General features: G+C 51.7%; 1 long non-coding RNA gene across 1 annotated transcript; it reads right to left on the bottom strand.

Moving 5' to 3' along the window:
- Nucleotides 1-385: 385 nt before the first annotated feature.
- On the bottom strand, nucleotides 386-6,271 carry LOC116567854. Its single transcript, XR_004276387.1, has 3 exons — nucleotides 6,085-6,271; nucleotides 3,888-4,079; nucleotides 386-2,425 (listed from the first exon to the last, which is right to left on the bottom strand). It is a non-coding gene; the product is annotated as an uncharacterized LOC116567854 (long non-coding RNA).
- Between the last annotated feature and the right edge of the window lie 1,226 nt (nucleotides 6,272-7,497).

Raw genomic sequence — 7,497 nt, 5'->3', positions numbered from 1 at the left:
TTCTTGGAAGTCTTGCCTGCACATGCAAGTTCAAGGATGTGAAGGGTGTTTACACACAGAACTGGGAAATTTTCCTCTGTGGCCCATCCTTTCTGAGATTTTTCTCCTCAATTTCCAGCCAAATAGCAGCCCCCAGCTGTGTCTCCTACTTCCATAAATCATTAAGAATATTTCTTTCATGGACAGTGATATGCCATCAGCAAGAATAAAATCTAACTGTGGATGTCCCCAAGCATGGTTCCCTTCTATTAAGGGTCATAACCCTTCCAGTTTCTGCCAAGTGTTCGTTGCTTTCCATATCCTTCAAACAATAATCTTTGCATTTCTAAAAACATTTTGTCTAGAGTTTATAAGTCATCCAATACAAACTACTCTTCCAATGTCAACATTCACAAGTTTAATTCATTATTTTGATAGTCACCTTAAACCTATTTGGATCAAGACAAGGTAAAAAATAAAGCAGTGTGGTGGTATGTGTAAGCCAAGAGGTTGTCTGATCATTCTGTTGCTTTCTCTCTCTAAGCCTCCATTTTTTTAATGGTAGAAAGACTAATAATTCCCGCCTTGTAGTTTATGGTGAAGGCTAAGGAACATGGCACATGATAATGTGTTCAGCAAACCCTTCCCCTTCAATAGGGCTACCCAGATACCACTACTTGCACACCAAGCCTTGGTGCTGCTCCCACCTCTCCCCTGCCTGCCTGCCAGCAATGGCTGGGTCTTATGGGTTTCTGGTCTCTACAGCTGGCCTGTCCTCTCCCCAGGCCATCCATCTTGGAAAGAGGCCTGCTTGCAGTCCTCCTCCTCCTCAGTTTTGTATTTCTAGCTCCTTGAAAGGGAATATAACCACTTTGGGTACTTGTGCATTCATTCAACTAATACCACTGAGAACCTATTATGTTCTGAGTTCCCTCCTAAGTGCTAGAAGTCAGCAGTGAACAGAAAGAGGTTATCTCTGCTCTTATATTCAGTGGACAGACAGACACCAAAGCAATAGATCAAATACATAGTAGGCAAGCTGGTGATCAGAACAGTTGAGGGTAAAAAGCAGGGAAGGGAAGGTAGAGGTGTAAGAAATAAAGAGGTCATAGCTTTAAATAGTGAGGAGGTCAGGAAAGGCAACACTGTAAACATAGACTGAAAAGAGTGAACCACACGGATATTTTGGGGAAAGAGTGTCTAAGTCAGATGGAAGAGCAAATGCAAAGACCCTGGGGTGAGAGAGTGACTGGACCTGAAGTGTCAGGCTGAGAGCAGAAACAGATGATTAGCAGAGGTTCAGACTGCTAAGAGATTAGTGGGTCTGTCTGAGACCAACCATCACCCCCCTCCCAACATTTAAAGACAGAAAGAGGGAGAATCAGCAGGAGAGGCAGAACAGAAGCCAGCGAGGCAGGAGAAAAACTGAAAGGCAGTGGCAAGGAGGCAAGAGCACTCAGGTGGGTGCGAGGTGAGGACTGAGGCTTGCCACCAGATCTGGTGAGGAGGAGGACATCAGCTCCCTTGACATGAGCTTTTTAAGGTGCGGACACAAGCCCAATCAAGGTCAAGAGAGGAGGAGAGATGTACAACTGGAATGAGTAGAAAAGTGGGCGGGGTCAAGAGAGGTTTATTTCTCTTATAAATGAGAGAAATGTCTTTATGCCAATGGAATGACAGAATAAAACAGGCAATATGCGATGACTAGAAAGACAGGGGGGCTTGGAAGAGCTGTATTCCTGAGTGCTCTGGTGCGCCCCTACCTCTTCTTTCCCAGCTCACCACTGTTCTACTGGAGAGCCACATCCCCCTTAATTCAAATGACCCGGACCGAGGTTGCCCCACCCCTAGCGTTAGCAGTGGGCCCTTGCACAGATGTGAGCAATAGGAATTCTGCCGCCTCAGGCCAGTGATTGGCTAAGGGTAGGTCATGTGACCCAATCTGTACCAATCAGAGTGAAATCGGCTCTGAGTCTTCTGGAAAACACCTGCGAATCCGAAGTTCTCTTTCTGCAGGGGTGGCTGGACTGTTGGAGCACCCAGCATTGTCCACACCATCCGCCTGCGTGGGTGGGTGCCCCAGCATGGAGCCTGCCACAGAGCAGGCTGATACTGCCCGTGCATCGGGACTGGCTTTCTGGAGCCAGACTGTCCCCAACCTGCACTGCTCCTTCTCTGCTACATCAGTCATCACAGTTCTAATTCTTTATAGTCATGATCGCTATCCAAAACGTCCAGTTATTTCATCCATTTACTCAATTACGGTCCTTGGTCTGTTTCTTCTACTACTGCATCTCCAAGATCTAGACTGGTTCCTGGCGTGGAGTGGGCTTCCAAATAAATATTAGTTGATTGGGTAAGGAAATACTCAAGGATGTGCTCCGTGCCTGTTTATTCTCAGCCACGCCTCCTGATCCACAGGCGAGCAGCTGGCAGCTTTAGCTACCTGCAATGCAACAGGAAAATTCAAAGAGCCCAGAATTACCAGCATGCAAGTTACATGGGCTACGTCTCAAAGCACATGGTTTTTATATTTGAAAAGCTGCTCCTTTTGTGTCCTCACTTAGAGACCTGGGACTTCTATCCCAGCCTGGTGACCTGGTTTCCCACCCAGGGTGGGACAGAGACAGGACGCTAGGAGGGGTGGAGGGACCGCCAGGAGCAGAGACACTAACACCAGCAAGAAGAAACATCTGGCAGCCAGGAGACTGGAAAGCAGATGCAAGAACTGCAGGAGAGAACAGACAGGGCCCTGAGTGGGGGGTAAAGGGTCTGGGGTGGGGTGGGGGGTGGTGTGTGCCTGGGGCTGGAACAGGGAGGGTGGCAGAGATGACCGAAGGCACAGAGCAAAGCTTAAATTATGCTGTACGGTCCCCATTCTAGAAACAGGAGAATGTGAGCTATATTTGATTCATTTATTTTAAAAATAGATTGATTTCATGCAGAAAAGTAAGCAGAAAATATTATAATCACCCATCCTCTTACTAGAGAGACGCCCTGTGAGTGATACTTGCAAGTGTGGGTTCTGAGTAATGAAGCCCTGCAACACAAAATGGGCCACACAGCCGTGACCTTTGTTGGCTGCATAATATTCCATTATAAGGTCATACACTATTTCATAAAATCACTCCCTTATTGGACAATGTTTCCAAACTTTGGTTATTGTCGATCACTCTGTAGCAAATATCCTTGTGAGCCTATGCTCAGCCCTGATTATGTTTCCTGATGGCAGAATCATTGGTTCAAAACTCTGGGCTTTTTAATTTTAAAAAAAGATTTATTTATTTGTTTGAGAGAGAGAATGTGTGAGCAGGGGAAGGAGCAAAGGGAGAGGGAGAAGCAGACTCCACTCTGAGCCTGGAACAAGACACGGGGCTCAATCCCAGGACCCTGAGATCATGATCTTAGCCAAAATCAAGAGTCAGACTCTTAACTGACTGAGCCATCCAGGCACCCCAAAACCATGGGCATTTTAATATCTTTTTATATCTACTTTGAAAGTTATAGACTCACAACTCGGGTATCAGGCACTTTTCAATGCTAAATTAATCAGAGCTTGGTATTTAAAGAATGAAAGCTCATTATAGAAAATCCCCTTGTGTAACTTCTCATCCTTAGATGATTGATGTCTCCTGGGTGGACAGTCCTGTGTGTGTGTGTGTGTGTGCGCGCGCATGCACGCTTGTGCATGCATATGCACACACAAGTGTGTGTCCAACACCTTTCCCATGTACATGGCCCATTTCCAGTCCCCCACTTCACTGGTCTTATTCAACTACCCTGTGAGTCTTATTCAACTATCCTGTGACAATACACAGGCTGTGTATTGTCACTCCCATATTACAGAAGAAGATACTGAAGCTCAGAGAGTACATATAGTACAGTAAAAGGAATGTAAGCAGACACACCTGGGTTCAAATCCCAGCGCTGCTGTTGGTTAAGTTTGATCCATCTGGTGTCCTGAGCCTCAGCCCTCTTGTGCATAAAATAAGGACAGAGACACCAGCCTCAGAAGGCAGGATGAAATGAGAGTGCTGATGGAAAGTGTCTGGTCTAAGCAGGACACACAGTAGGTGCTCAAGCAGTGATATTCTGGGTCCCTGTTAGGAAAGTCATTTGTCAAGGTCACAGAAGCAGAACTGAACCCACTCTCTTAATCACAGGCCAACTGCATATTCTGGGTACCACCTGCCTTTGAACCACAAGCCTACTTTGAGTGGGGAGGATTTTGGATTCGTCTCCACATGTAGTTATCTTTGCTGGGTTCCCAGAAGACTGTGCTGCTGTGAATCCAAATGGAATGGGGACTCACATGAGCTAACTTTAGGAACAATATAACTTACAGAGGTGAATGATGGGGCCGGGAGGTCTTTCTCCTGTTGAGCTAAACCCCAGCCTGTGTCCATTTCCGGGCCTCCACCCCTCACCCCTTGGAATCCTGGCCAAAGGTTTGAAAGAATCCCTCCCTCCCCTGGGCAGGTCTCTGGGAAAGTTATTCCAGCTGCCAGGCCAGACCATTCTGGGTAATGGATGGAGTCTCTTTAATGCTCTCTGGGAGACAGGCCCCTCCTTAATCTGCTGCAGTGTCATTAAGAGAGAAAACGTTTGCTCCGTGGGGCTCCTGATGGCCTTTAGAATCTGCAAGTTAGACACCAACCAAGAAGAGCTGCTCAGGGCTTAACCCTCTCCTTCCTGCACAGACCCAGGCTTTGGCCCAATGGAACCACAGATCACGAATCCCTCACTCATTCTCAGGAGCCCAGAGGTCTCATTTCCTGGCTCTTCTCAACCTGGAAGTAAGTGGGCGGCCATAAGGGCAGAGGGAGGACAAACGCAGAAGAGGAATCCTTGAGGCTCTCTAGTCGGGTGTTTGCAGACGGAGGATCTTCCCCCAGGCTGGTCAGACAGCTAAGCACTGGGGGACCCACCCTGGGAGCTGGGTGACTTTGGGCCACTCCCTGAACCTGTCTGTGCTCGGTTCATACAGGATGGAGGGGCTGGATGGGGCTCCTGGCTCCAAGGTTCTAGGGTCTCTGTTTCATGGCAAGTAGAGCCTGGTGGTCTTCCCTAAGAGGACCGACGTGTCCGTATCCCCTAGGTCCCTGCACTGAAGCGGTGCATGAAATAAGCGGAGAGGCCAGCCCTGGGGACAGAGAAGAGCAGGTGACCTGCGTGGGCTGACAGAGGGGAGGGGGTCCCTGTGACCCAGTATCCCTAGGAGCCCATCACTATGCTGGAACTCCCCCCACCACACACACACACACACACACACACACACACACTGCCTAGGGCCAGTCTCACAAAACAAGAGAGAGAGGTCTCACCTTGACACCTCACCTCCCCCCTCCCTGCTTTTGCACAAGCAGTCTCCCCTCCTCACCTGCCTTCCCCTCCTCTAGCCCATCCTACACAGCCCAAGGCCTCCCTCCTCCAGGAAGTCTTCCCTGATGTCTCATAGATAACCCCCTCATAAACCCCAGCTGGGTGGAGACCCAGCTGGCCCTCTGGTTGTTTCATTGTCCAACCCAGTTTTAGATTTTGTGCTGTGAGGCCCAGACCCAAACATCAGCTCGTCTCATTATCTCGCCAGGTTCATCGATATTTCCAGGGCGCTGGCTTGGAGCCAGGCACTGTGGGGGCCACGGAGGGGATGAGAATAAACACTCACTGAGCACTTGCAGATGCCCCTGGGCCCAGTCACCCCACGTGGGGTCTGGGCGGGCTCCTCACCCTGTCGGGAGAATGAGGACCCGAAGCCCAGAGATAGGAGAAGCAGCTCAGGTCCCACAGTGAGTCGGAGGCTGGGACGGGAACCCAGGCCAGCATCCACCCCCACCCCATCACCTGCCCCCAGAACTCTCTAACCCCCCAACTCCCACTGGGGCAGGATTGGTCTTCTAGCCTGAGCTGTCTGGTCATACGAGGGGTGCTGGGGTGGCCACAGCTATGCAGAACAAGGACAGGACAGGGAGCAGCCAGGCATGGCCCCTAGTGGCATGTGGGGCCCTTAGGTCACCCCTCAGGGAAGGGAGGGACTCTGTTACCCTCAGTGACATGCTCATCACCTCTGCCGACTCCCAGCCTGGACTCCAGGCTGTCTCCCACCTGGGCTTCCAGGTCTCTCTCTGACTCCAGCTTTCCCCCAGACTGTCCCCAGGGCCCAGTTCACCCCGAGGAGCCTCAGGGTATAAATTTATCCCCTCTGGCCTCTGGTTCCAGCTGCTCTTTGCTCCTGCCTTCCCTCCCAGTCCAATTCTCAGAGAAGCACTCAGGGACACACGGTGCTGCTGGTTCTGGGCCACGCGTGGGTGAGGCCAGGCCCCAAGTGACAGATCCCTGGTCACTAGGCTGCACGTGGGGACAGCGAAGTCCTCCTACATCCAGGTTCTGGACACGTGGTGCCACCGGAACACTGGTTGGGGTGTGGGAGGGGGGTGGATCACCTGCTACCGGGCGTCACCTTCTGGACTCTGCTCGGCTGCCCCCCAAACCTCGTGTTCTCTCTCGGTCAGCCTGGCTTTGGAAGAAGAGAGAGGCTGAGACGGAGAGGAAAACGAACCCCAAGCTCCCCCAGCCGGGAGGAGCCCCCAGATCATTACAGCTCTCGCCGCTGTAGACGGGACACCGGCCCAGGGAAGGTGCCAAAGGCCCCGCAGCCAGTTAGCGGCAGAGCCAGGACTAAGCCGGTGCTCCTATGTGTTGCACGCAGCGTCCCCGTGAGATGGTATGTGCGCGCGCGTGCGCCCGCGTGCGCGTGCGCGTCAGGCGAGCACACTGCTGTCGCGAGTCGTCCCTGACCGTCACTGTGCGGGCAGAGTCTGGCCCTCTGTCTGAGCTGGTGCTCCTTCTCAGGGAACTCTTGGGTTCTCAGCTGGTGGGGGCGGGGCGGGGGATGCTGGGGGTGTGGGAGACACGGCAGAAAGCCCACTCTCCTTTATTTGGTTTTTAGATTAGGGAACAAAAATTACATTTACACTCTTTGCAGGGAGGTAATTCTCTCTAATCACCCACCCTGCTGCATACATCTCTATGACATGGAGACGTCTAATCAGATTAATTGGGTGGAGAGTGATTTCTTTCCTCTCAGACTATGAACCCCAGAGAAGGGGCTGATAGAGGCCCGATGACCCCTTGCCCCCACAGCCACCTGGTATCCCACCCAACCTCCCTCCAGCGCCCAGTCCGCAGCTCACGTGAGCATGCCAGACCCACTCTCAAACACCTTCCTTAGCTCACCTGCTCTTAGAATGAAAATCCCCACAATTCACACGGACAATAAGGCCCCGTGGGTCTGCCTTCTGCATCTCCCCGGCCCCATCTCTCCCTACCCCGGACTCACGCTCATCCCAAGCCCCAGCTGTGTGCGGGCCTCTCCATGTGCCGTCCTCCCTCCCTGAGCAGCAGGGTGACCTGCGGGGTGTGACCTGAGGGTACCACCTGCCTCTGATCCCCAGGCCCTGCATAGGGTCAGGTAGGGTCAGGTATGTGGAGGGGGCTTGGCCAGGGACCGTTACCCAA

Source organism: Mustela erminea, chromosome 10 (assembly GCF_009829155.1).
Source record: "Mustela erminea isolate mMusErm1 chromosome 10, mMusErm1.Pri, whole genome shotgun sequence".
Classification (NCBI taxonomy): Eukaryota; Metazoa; Chordata; class Mammalia; order Carnivora; family Mustelidae; genus Mustela; species Mustela erminea.
The sequence above is the reverse complement of the archived record's forward strand: the minus strand, read 5'-3'. Positions and strand labels throughout refer to the sequence as shown.